This window comes from Ochotona curzoniae, unplaced genomic scaffold (genome assembly GCF_017591425.1).
Source record: "Ochotona curzoniae isolate NIBS_2020 unplaced genomic scaffold, NIBS_Ocur_1.0 contig_4754, whole genome shotgun sequence".
In the NCBI taxonomy this organism is placed as follows: Eukaryota; Metazoa; Chordata; class Mammalia; order Lagomorpha; family Ochotonidae; genus Ochotona; species Ochotona curzoniae.
Genome location: NW_024466378.1, coordinates 587468 through 600694, shown reverse-complemented (window position 1 = coordinate 600694; position 13227 = coordinate 587468).

The following is a 13227-nucleotide window of genomic DNA, read 5'->3' as shown; positions in this document are numbered from 1 at the left end:
CCACAGGGCCAGTGGAAAAGAAGCCCATCATGAGAGACATGGGAGAAAGCAAGTAGCGTGGTGCTTAGTTGAATTCATTCATTGTTTCTTAGACTCTCTACCAGGTAATGAGCACCTCATAAGATGCTAATTAAGATGAATGCTTGGGACTCACACTTTGAGATATTCACTTACAGGAATTTGGGTACATTCTGTCAGATCTCTCAGGTGATTCTAATCCACAGCTGATATTTCAGGTCAGCAACATGGAAATGACTCAAAGCATGGCCACTTCAAAAGGAAGGATGAACCTTCAGCAGCCTTTAAGAGAATCATAGTCCCCTCTCAACAGTCAATATTTCGATAACATGAAAACATTAAGATGAATTCACCTAGCCGGATAAGCAGACTATTCAATTTCAGTTGATGCACACTTGCTCAAACTATTTGGAATGTAAGGCAACACGAGAAATACCACTGGATGAAAAAGCAGTGTCCAGAAATACTTAACCTTATGATACAGAGTGCGCTTTTATATTATTTAAACTAAAGCTGTGAGGTTATGCTCTCCCACACTCTTTCACTGCTCCTTGTTGATGTAACACCACGGTTTGACAATATCATGTTTGTACGGTTAGCATCAATACGTGAATTCTCCAGCGAGAACTGAAAGGTTGTACCGTGTGAGAGAGGGAGAATATAATCCCAAAGTAAGTTTCACACTCAGGATGTGCTTGAATATGGGTATTTGCTTATGTGCTAGTTTACACTAGATTCACATAAAGACATCTCTGCCCAAAGAAAAGCTCAGAGAAACAAAAATGGAGTAGGTTGGATCTGCTCAATCCCCAAACCATCACTTTGGACTGCAAAGCTTCCGTGTTCTGGTCTTGAGAATATTCCTAGAAATGGCTCCAGGCAGAGGCTGGTGTGGAATCAACTGAAAGGATTTTAGATTGTTTGCTGAGCCATGGTTAGTTTTCTTTTCTCTTCACTCCCTTCGACTCTGACCTTTTCTGTTTTGTTTTTGTTTCATTGTGAAGCACCTTTGGAAGATGCTTAAAAGACATTATTTAAAAACTCAAACATACATCCTGCTGGGGTATTTCAATATCACCTACTACATGGTTTGGCTTCAGATTAGATCTGTTCTCCAAACTCTATGTAGCCGGTATGCTGTCAGAGGGTTGTCAATAGCACATTATGTGCCCTTTGTAACATCAGCCTCATCATCATCTGTTTAAAAAAAAAAGTAAGAAAGGAGTTGGTTGTTGTCTAACACCCATGCTGACTCTCACACCTTAAGTTTTTGCCCTGGCTCATGCATACAGCCCTCAGAAACTAGATGAAACCAAGTTGGTGGTTCTGCAAAGTCTCTTTTCCCTTCTAGAATAGATGATTTTTGTGTGTGCACAATGGTAATTAAAAACATCCCTCAGGGACAAGTAGGAACAGACATGGAAAATTACCAGCAAAATCTGTGATCCCACAGCAAGCATGCTGAAGGAGTGCAAGACTTGTATATTCCATGGCACAGGGTGACATGTGATCAGAGACGGTCAGCTCTGGTTTGCGAGTATCACAAGATCTTTGAGCTGGTTGAGGCCCTGTCCCTCAGTTCCTCCTCTCCCTAGAGTTCACTTCCTTCCCTGAACTCAGTCAACACTGAGAAAGCCAGCCTATCTCGCCTACTAAAGCACCTGCATAAGATTCTCATTTGGTTTTTTCTCTTTCTCCCTCTCAGATACTAAAGATCACTGAAATCATGAAAGGTATTGCAGATTTGTATGTGCAAATGAGCTACTACAACAGATGAAGGGGAAAAAACACACACACATCAATACAAAACAAAGGATAAGCCATCATTGAGAAATGCATTTCAACATCACCTTCTGCACTTCGTAATTTTTATTCCCACAGGCAGGTTGGAGAAGAGTCATCAGAGTCCATCAGCCTCCACTTGGTTAAACACCTAAGCAGACCAAGGTCCAGAGCCTCAGTTTGTTGGGAGTCTTTAACTCTCATTGCCATCCTGCCAAGAAGCAGCATCAAGACCAGCTGCACTGTGACAACAGCCCCACTGGACATGCACTGTCTCCACAGGGATGCTGTAGGAGCAGTCGGGAATAAGGATGCAGTGCTCTTGCTTAAAATGTTTAACCTGGATGTTATCATGAGGAAATTACCTGAAACACTAGAATACAGACCACTGATTGAGACAATCGACTTGCCATGTCTTCTTCAATGAGTAAAACAAAAAACGAAGAGGAAGAATTTTGGGCTAATCAGAAATATGAGAATTGACTGCCGTATTGCTTTAGTCCTGTTGAAACAAAAGCACCTCCTCGTGTTTTTGTTTCACTGATGGTCATGACAGGTCAATTTTCTAGCTCAATGGTCTATACTCTAGAGTTTTTCAATAGCACTTCATGATTCCTTTCAGGTGAGACAGTTAAGCAAGAACACTCCATCCTTAGTCCCAGGTGCTTCCTACCCCTGCCCATGTGGAGGCAAAGAGTTCAGTGTGTCCACCCTTGTTGTCAGTTGGTTAGGCAGGAGACTAACAAATCTGTGCTTTGGAAAGTCACACCGTGGTGTCTGTGATGAAGAAACCAGGGGAGTGTTCAACTGAGAATATACAGCATCTCATTCTGCATTTATTTCCTCCGATGAATTTAGAATTCATCAAACATCCATGCCTGTGGTAATTCATATTTTGTGCTCATTTCTTGCATTATTTGAATCAGTGTTAGCTTCATACTTAGATTTGCTGGTAATGTGCTATGAGAAAGAATATTTGCTTTCAGAATGTTGATGCTAACCAATAATTTTGCACGACAAAAGACAACAGCATCCGTCAAACCACAATTTTAGGTGTAATCCAAATTTTCATCAGCTGTGCAGAAGAACATTCCTTTCCAGAAATTTCCTGCTAATCATGATTATCACACACCAGCAAAATAACTCTGCTTCCTAGAAGTTTAACCTTTACTGAAATGTTCTTTGACTATGAAAAAGGAAGCTCCTTTGACAAGTTTTAATGTTAATCAAAATGATCACCTGCCACAAAATGAGGCTGTCCTTTCTAGAATTTCAACCATAACCAAAACTTCCTACAGTTATGAAAACCTCTGCTCTCCCAAATTTTACTGTTAATGAAAATTATCTTCTGCCAGAAAACAGCTCTCCTTTCAAGCAACTTAACCTTGACCAAATGTTTCTACATCCGTCTCAAAGGCACTCCTAATTAGCGTTTAAATGTTGAGCAAAATCATTTTGTGTGGGAAAGAACAACCCTCCATTCAAGAATTTCAATCTTCACCAACTTCTCCAACAGTTCTGAAAACTTCTCTCCTTTCCAGAAATTTCGTGCTAATCCAGTTTGTCTTCTGCTGTGAAACCAACTCTCCTTTCTGGTTGTCTTACCTAACCAAAATCATCTTCAGCTTTCAAAACAACACTGCTATTCAATGTTTTCATACTGTTCAAAATGTATTGTGTGACAAAAGAAAACTCTTTATTCTAGAATTTCTATTTTAGCCAAAGTTTCCTACAGCTGTGGAAACTGCTTTCCAGATCTTTTAATAAGATTCCAAGTTGTCTTCAAAAATATAACTCTCCTTTCTCAATGCTTAACCTTGACCCTACTGTGCTTTATCTTTGCAAATGGTCCCTCATTTCTAAACATTGTAATTTTCATCAAAAAAAAAAATTTGCCATAAAGAACAACTCTCTTTTCTAGAATTTCAAACACAACTGAAATTTCCTACAGGTATTAAATTTTTCCTGTTTTCAGAAATTTTGTGCTAAAGTACAATCTGCCATGAAAATGACTCTCATTCTAAATGTTTTACCTTAACAAAAGAGTTGTCCCTCTACGGAAAGGACTCTCCTTACTAGCATTTTAAAGTTCATCAAGATTTATTGTGTGACAAAGAACAGTTATCCTTTCTAGAATTTCAATCTTAACCAAAGTTTCCTACAGCTTCCAAAATATGTCTGCTTTCCAGAGCTTTACTTTAACCAACATTTTCTTCTGCAATGAACAAGTACGCTCCTTTCCAGAATATGGTATTGATCAAAATGTTGTTCTGCTCACTAAACAAGCCCCCTTCTGAATGTTTTACCTTAACCAAAGGCGTTTTTTTCATTTTGAAAATGGACACTCGTTTCCAGAAACGTAATGTTACCGTAGATATTGTTTTGCTTTAGTAGAACAACTTCTATTCCAAATTTTGATTGCTAATAGAGGATTCTCAAGCTTTAAAATAACACTCTGTTTGTGGAATCTTAATTTGACTGAAATTTTAACAGGTATTACAACATCTCTCCAGAATTTTTGCCTTAATCCAAATTCTCCTCAGATATGACGAAGAAAATTTATTTCAGAATGTTCATGTTTAGCAAAATGCTCATGGGCTAAAATAGTATATTTTCCAGAACTTTCATTTTAACCAAAAATTTTAAAATATTAAAAAAAACTCTCCTTAATTTTAACTTTCATTGAACTTATCCTCAGTTATTACAAACAACACTTTTTTTCTAAAATTTTAATGGTATACAGTTATTATTCTGGTACAAGAAAATAATTCTGATTTCTAGAGATTTATCATTCATCCTAATTTAAATCAGCTCCTCCCAAAGTACAACTCTTTCTAGAAATTGACATTCACCAAAATTTTCTTCTGCTTTGAAAATATATCTCATTTCCAGAATTTTAATGCCAATCACAACTGTTTTTAAGACCATTAAAATATTTGATTTATTGGACTTGTAGTGTTTTACTTGTTGGTTATGTCACCATTCCATGGTGATTTTTGAGAACCAGACATGCCTGTTGGGGACAACCAGGAGGAGGCTGGGGCTGCAGGGATCTGAGGTCTCAGAGGGGAGGATCAGGAGAGAGGGTGTGTCCTGGGACACGTAGGGCTGTGCTGCTGAGACATCTCGGAAGGGGCCTCTTCTCCTTGAGGCACAGGCCAAGCTAAGCTCAGATCTTGGCCTTGGGTGAACTACCCTGGCCTTCGGTGGTGCAGAGGGTGAGAGAGATCACACTGGACACTAGTGTAGTATGTTAGGAGGAGTGTTTATTGGCCAAGCTAGGAGACTTCAGCTCCTGCCTCCTGCTACATCCAGGAACCTGTTACACCCCAGGAACCACTGCGCACAGAGACAAAATCTGAGGTTTCATTATATATATATAACATATATAATATATATATATAATTTTGTTATAATAATATAATTTCATTATATATCATATAATATAAAATATAATATATATATATCTTGTTCATTTTTAAAATTGGCTTTTATGGTACAATGCTATACAGTCTGGGATTAGTCCACCCCACCACCAATTCCCACCCTGACTGATTTTCCCCATATTATTACAATAGTCCAGTCCTTCATAAGGAATAAAGCTCTCATCCTCCAATTAGCTTGGAAGCTGCATAGGACAGTATTTCTACAGCATTACCGAACATTCAATTAACTAAGCTACCGGAAGCAGGAGGAGAGCTGCTGGAGACATAAAGTTTACCTATTGTTAGTTAACCGAAAGTTGCATGGTAGGAGGCAGGAGGCTCATGTAGAAATTATCTGGAGCCACTTCCGTGCTGTCAAATTAAATGGTGATCTATACAATCAGGGAAGCAGGTCCTATCAACTGAGTGCACCCCTTTCTTTGGCTGCTGGAGATGGTTGGCACACATCTATAATGACGTCTGCATAAATCAGAGTTGCATGAACAGTTATTCATGAATATCTATAACAATATGAATAACTGCTTAGGGAGAAGAGGATGATATTCTGGTCTGGGTGGGTGGAGTTCAAGGGGCTGTGTGTGCAGAGCTGACCCAGCCTGTGGTTCCCTGTCCTGATGCTACTGCTCAGCCTCCTGAGTAGCATCCCTTCTCCCAGGAGCTGAAGCACATGTGTCAGTCTCCATGCCAGGGGCTAGGATGAGTTTTCTGGACCCTTCATGGCTTTCTCCAGGCTCTATCCTGCAGGGCCAGATGAGGTAAGGGAGCTACTTGTAAGCCAGCTCTGGAGTTCAGCCAGGTGGGTCCTCACTCGTCTCCCATTCCCTGCAAACCTTGCCTCATCATGTGACTCACCAGAGAGGAAAAGACACATCCTAAGCAGAGAAGCTGGACAGGGTGCTGAGGGTTTCCTGTGGATCAAGTGTGAGGAGAGCAGAGGGAACTCAGGTTCCCAGCACTCAGGATCCTGGAACAGACTCAGCCTTGGGGAGCATCATGCCCAACAGCACCCCAGCACAGTTTGCACCCTGATCCCCTCCCACCTCACTGCACTCAGTGCCTTCCTCTGGTGTGAGGAAACAAGCCTGGGGGACCAGGAGCCTTTACAGCAGAGATGACTGTAAAAAAGTGACTCTGGCAGTGACACTGGAGCACTGAAAGCATTTTCCACTGAGCAGAAGAGAATCACTGTGTTTTCACCAGGCCTGGGGCTGGAGTGCAGTCCAGACTTGCAGAAGATTTGGTTCCCACCTTGCCCTTTTGTGGGCCAGTTTTGTAACAGCTCGGGGTGTCCCCCTGGTACACTCAGGATCAGGGTCCAAGGACACACCTTCGCCCGGTGCTGAGTAAGTGGAGAACCGAAGCCAAGGTCTCTGGGCGTGTTGCACGAAACCTTCTGTGCAGGGAGCTGATGACCGTCGGCTTGCTGGACATAACACATGGAGAGCATTGCCATGGCTGACAGTGTTGTGGACTGACTCTGGGCAGATTCTGGTGAAGGCATAACTGGAAGGAGGATCTCAGGGCTGAGGGCCAAGACCACACCATTCTTGTAGAGTGTGGACTTTCCTTCTGAAGGATCACCCCAAGGTGGGCTATGAGACCTGGGAACAGGACCAGTTCTACAGGACTGGGAACACAAATGCCATCTTAGGCGTAGCTCTGAGCACCTGGCTGGGATTTCCCCCAGTTATCCACCAGCTTAGGGCATTTGGGAGATCTCCTTGGAGACTGGGCTGCTCAGAGAACCATGGTTCCTTCCAGGACTACAAATAATTAAGTTTGAACTGCATGAAAGATGTTGCATGGATGGTTGCAGACTGAGTGTTTCAAGTGCTCACCTGCAGCCCGGGGTCACTGAAGCCTTGAGGAGCAGGCAGGGAGGTTCTTACCTGAACTTCCAGACCCTGACTGTCCAGGTCTCTGTCTTCTTGTCAAAATTTTTATAGAGACAAGACTAGCTCTCCAGGGCCAGTGGACTTCTGGCATGTGTTAGGAGGGGGTGGGGAAGTGTCTTCCCCTCTATGGTGTTATCACACAGCAGGTGGCTGTCAGTAGAAAACTGATTTTTTTCTTTTGGCTTCTGCTTCTCTCAACATTTGCCATATTTAGGGTCCAATGTTTTGACGCGGTGGATTAAGCTTCATCCACCTAATGGATCATGGTCATTAAACTTTGAATTCATCCCCTGGCTCATGTTCCTGGGAAAGCAGTAGAGTATGACCTAAGTGCTTAGGCACTTTCATGGTTGTAGGAACTCAGAGTATTCTTTTTTTTTTAAGATTTATTTATTTATTGGAAAGTCAGATATACAGAGAGGAGGAGAGACAGAGAGGAAGATCTTCCTTCCGATGATTCACTCCCCAAGTGAGCGCAACGGCCGATGCTATGCCGATCTGAAGCTAGGATCCAGGAACTTTTTCCGGGTATCCCACACAGGTGCAGGGTCCCAAAGCTTTGAGCCATCCTCGACTGCTTTCCCTGGCCACAGGCAGGAAGCTGTATGGGAAGTGGAGCAGCCGGGATTAGAACCTGAGCCCATATGGGATCCTGGCACATGAGGATGAGGACTTTATCCGCTAGGCCATGCTGCCGGGCCCCAGAGTATTCTTCAACACAGGTAAAATCACTGGATCCTAAATCCTGACGTCTATACACACTGGTGGTGGAAAACCCTGCTATACTTCATAGCTCCTTGGTAGAGTTACTACAACACTCCCCAACCCATGAACCATTTTCAGCGATTGGAAAACTGGATCTGGATATAATCCCTCTGGGTATTATTTTTTTTTTCATCTGTGCATTTCTACAGAGAGAAAGTAGGAGGTTAATATTCAGGGACGGGATAAGATGTACACCGTAGACATGACTATAGACACAAACAAGATAAACTCAATAATTTAGATAAAATAGACAGACTACTTGAAAGAGAAAACTTTCCCGCAAGGACTGACAACCCGAGTGGCCCTCACACATTAAAACAATTAAGTGTCCATGATTTTCCAGTAAAAATAATTAACCTTTTAAAAAGCAGTTAAAGGTCTTCATTGAACTATCAGTAAATGAAATCCCAGAACTACTCTTATGGACTGACTGGAGTAGACTAGGAAATACCTCAAGGAAGAATAAAACCTACTTTATATCAATTCTTCCAGAAAATAAAGAAGGGATTTGTGTTCAACTCCTTACATGAGACCAGCATCATCTTGATGCTAAATGCAAAATTATTTTTAAAAAAATCAATACCTTTAATAAGCACAAATGCAAAAACCTTAACAGAATTTAATGGTACAAACCAAGCAACAAAAACAGTATTCATACATTATGAACAATTGGGGTTTATCCTAGAAATTGTAGGTTGTTCAGCGGTCAACAATCACTTACTTTAACTTATATGAAAAGAAAAAAAATACTCATGATCACATTTGGGTAGATAAACAAAATAAAAATGGTAGGTCTGTATTAAACAGGGAAACTTTCAAAAGCATTCTTTGTTGAAAGAATTTAAAATACTCTTTATCTTTTGAAAGTCAAACTTGGAGCAAGAGCGATAGAGAGGGAAAGATCTTCCTTGTCCTGGTTCACTCACCAAATGGTCACAACAGCCAGAACTGATTAATCCAAAATGAAGACCCAGGAGCATCTTTTGAATCTTCCACTTGGATCCAGGGTCCAAAAGACTTGAGCTATGTCCCTGGCCCTGAACAAGAGCAAGGCGTTGGCTTGGAAGTAGAACATCAAGACGCAAACCAAGCAGTGCCCACCTGGGATGTCAGCACTTGAAGCTAGTGGATTAACTTCCAGAGCCCAGGCACCTGCCCCACAAACTGACTCTTATATAGCAACTTATTAGTGTTGGAGTATTAATATTTAACCAGAATTCCTCATGTATTGAACTCTGAGAAAGGGATAAGTTATGATTTCAGAAATGTTTCTCATTGACTTAGTATTGTTTACATTCGTCTTGTTATGTACATTGAATGCGCATGTGCTTACGCAGGTTAAGGAAGGCTTTAAGCTTCCTTCCATATGGAAGAGAACAAGCTGACTCCTCTGGCATGCAGTTCTACAACACAGCTGAAGTAGCATAGACGGGTCTCCACTTGGTAAGGGTGCTAAATAATCATTTGGGAAATGTCAGCATGAGCAGGAATAAAAATATGTTTGCTTTGGGATTATTTTTGTAGCACAATTGCTCAGTAAATATGTTTTCTTTCATGAGCTGTGGCTCTTCCACACTGACATTGTCTAGAAAGATGACCTCTAACAGGGCCTGGAGCAATAGCCTAGTGGTTAAAATCCTTGCCTTGCATGTGCTGGGATCCAATATGGGCACCAGTTCTAATCCTGGTAGCTCTACTTCCCAGCCATATCCCTGGTTATAGCCTGGGAAAGTAGTCCAGAACAGCACAAAGCTTTGGGACCCTGTACTGAGTGGGAAACCCAGAAGAGGTTCCGGGCTCCTGGCTTCAGATTGGTGCAGCACGAGCCACTGAGGCCAGAAATCAGCAGATGGAAGCTCTTTCTCTCTTTTTGTCCTCCTCTCTGTGTATCTGACTATCCAATAAAAATAAATCTTAAAAAAAAAAATGACATGTAACAAAGGCAAATGCTTGCCGTCAAGCTAGGAAACTTGGGATCTAAACCTGAATCTCATGACGATGTACATGTGATGTTGGGGAATTCTATTTTTTTCTTCCATTTATTTTAATTTTAGTTTTATATTTAATAATGTTTACATAGTTGAGAGAGGTATATGCCCATGTGGGCCTCTGATTAGATGTATGGGATCAGATATGGAGGAAGGTGGATGGGACACATCATTCAATCTTCTTTTTCTTCTGTGTCTGCAGTGGAGGAGTGGATGAGAGCCACTCCTTGCTGTCAAAATACACCAGCACTGGGGGTTGGGAGATGGTTTTTTTGGTGATACTTAGAGATCCCAACCAGGGGATGAGTGTTCTGAGGTGTTACTTGTGTGATCTCACTTGCTCTGAGAAGTTGTAGATTTTGTTACTCTAGGGCTGAGAAAATCTTTCCAACATCTACTGGTTGATAAAGTCCACCTCAGTGCATCCACAGACCCAGAAACAGGTTGTAGAACTTGGCCAGGAGAATTGCCCATCCTGTTCTGCCCTCTCTATTCTGATGATGTAATCGATATCCCTTGATGGGCTAGAGGAGTTGGGATCATGTCCCCTGGACATGCTGTCCACTCCGCAGGCATGAGCAACTGAGGAAGTCCAGTCCTGACACATGCACTCCAAAGCTGAACTACACATCCTGTGAGTCTTGCTATGGCCAGGTTCTGAGTCCAGCAGTCTAGTCAGAGAAGCTCCCAAGAAACTTTTCCTGGGTTGACCTCAGATTTGATTTCTGTGTGCGCCAGCCACTGCAGGCTCTATTTCATTCTATCATTTGCACCAAATCCATGCTGGTGGATGCAGCTGCCTCTTCAGTTCCACCACAGACTCATATCTCACTCAAACTGATGGGGACTACAGTTCAACCCGGACAACCTCCACAATCTCAGCCTCTGACATAACAGTGGTTGCCATGGCCTAATTTAGGTGACTCCAATAACCCCACCAGGACTTCCCCCAGTCCTGGTTATTGTGCGTATCAGTCTGCTGCCTGGCTTAGCCCACATTGTCTGGTTCTCATGCACAACCATGGGTACAGCAGCTTAGATCAGTCAGATCCAGTTCCCAAAACTGGTTGTCACATATACTCACAGGTAGCACCATCTTGTCCAGCCTAATCCACCCTCAACTCTGGTTCTTGAGGTTTAATCTTCTCTATCATTATTGCGCTTAACTTAAGAGATAAAAGGTACAACTTTCGGAAAGTGATCATATTTTTACCTGCTAAGGCTTTGACTGTCATTCTGTGGAGTTCATTGTTCTATAAAACCACAGTATAGAATTTTAAATAAGAGTAAATACATCATTTCTGAACAGGAAATTATACAGTTCTCATCCAGATAAGGGAGTGTACTGAAGGACAGAATCAAAATACTGTAGAATGGGGTCCTGCGGTCTTGAATGAACTCATGGTCCATGCAGGTTTCCTATCCAATACTAAGATCCCAGAGTTCTGTGATGACAGCCAAAATCACCTGCATTAATGCGTCAACATTCAATTCCTCTGTCCTCACCTTGCCACTTGTGGTTCCTTGAAACTATTCCACCATTACCTTTTTAATTGTCTCTTGCTCTTTTCTATGATATTGATTTTTGCACTTCTTGCTCTGATGTCTAATATTTTATTATTTTTATTGATCACATCATTATTATATCATTTATCTCTACTTTTTTTAATCTTATCACCTCATCCTCCACTATTATCTTCCTTTTCTGTCTTGCCTAGACTTCATTTTCAAGTATCTTTCTCCAATCCTTCTACTCAGTTTCCCCAGAAACCCCCAACTTGTGTCAGTTCAGCAATTTGTTCTCTGTGTTTCAATAATTGTCAAACACAACTTATCAGATGACTTTTGTCCCAAACAGGAAATAAAAGCACACTACATCAAGGTTACAAGTGATATTTAATAATGAAAAGTGTCATTGGATCCTGTAACGCACAGCTCTCTCTGCAGACCCATCAGGCTTTCTCTCAACGGTTAACCCTGCTCTCTACTGAGTCTCTCTCTCTTGGGCTTAAAAATACCCTCAGGTATCAGTCAAAGATTCTCCAGGTAAGGCCTTAATCAGCTTCCCTTCATTGCCAAGAATGTTGTATAACTTGTCCATACTTGTTTGTACCATCCATTCCTTAATTGTGTCTTCCCTGAGCCATGTGGAAGTGCTCTGCCACACTGTGTTCCAGAAGTTCTTACAACAGCCACGGATGCCTATTTGTTGTCATAGTTGCTTGTGTGCAACGTGTCTTCCTCCTTTAACTCTGCCTTCGGGACTGTGATGTTACTCTTTCTGGTCCACGCCTGTGTTCTCTGAGGTCTTGTTCACAATCCTTGTCCTCCTTTACACAGTAATCGCTGTTTAGGAGTCTGTTCTCCATCCTTTGCTGCATCCTTAGTGTCTGACGTATACTCTCCCAGCTCTCCACTCCTGTAACGCTTCTCCTCTCCTTTGAAGTTAGATAGTTCCGTCCACTTATTCCTCAGGTAGACATAGAACAATTTCTTGCTTCTGGCTTTTACATTTGTGGAACAACCTTCTTCTCACTCCATATCTTAGTGATCTAGCTTACTGTACTTTTATAGGAGTCCATTTATAATATAGCAAATGCTAGTAGTATCAAACACACAGTAATTTCTCAATCACTACCTTTTGGTTTTGTTTCCTTTACCTATTTAATCATGTTGATTTTACAAGTCTATTAGTTCCTTGTAATTTATCCCTTCCTGCAAGTTCAAGTCAGCTTCTATTAAAATATTTATTTATTTTTATTTGAAAAGCAGATCAAATTTACAAAGAGAAAGAAAGACAGAGAGACAAATCCTCCATTTGCTAGTTCATGCCCCAAATGGCTTCAAAGGCCAGAGCTGAGCTGATCCCAAACCAGGAGCCAAAAGCCAGGAGCTTCTTCTGGGCCTGCCACACAGGTGCAGGGGCCCAAGGTTTTGGGCCATCCTCTACTACTTTCTCAGGTTAGAAGTAGGGAGCAGGATGGGAAATAAAGCATCTGGTACACAAATTGATGCCTGTATGGTTTCCTGGCACTTGCAGGATGAGGCTTAGGCAACTGAGCTATTCCATAATCTCCCCCCAACCCCCTGCCCTGGGTTTCATATATGAGTTCATGTCATCTAGTCCCCTACTACAAGCAAGTTACTTCAGAAATAATAAAATCATCAGGGAGCTCCAGTTTCCCTCAGGATTGATTCTTTCCCCATCTCATTGACTAAAAGATTTTTTTTCCCACTTTGTTTACTTCCCTTTCTCATGACTCATTTCCCAAGAGTCCCTGCTCCCTGCTGCTCACAGTCCAGCAGCACTGACCACTGTTCACTGCACACATC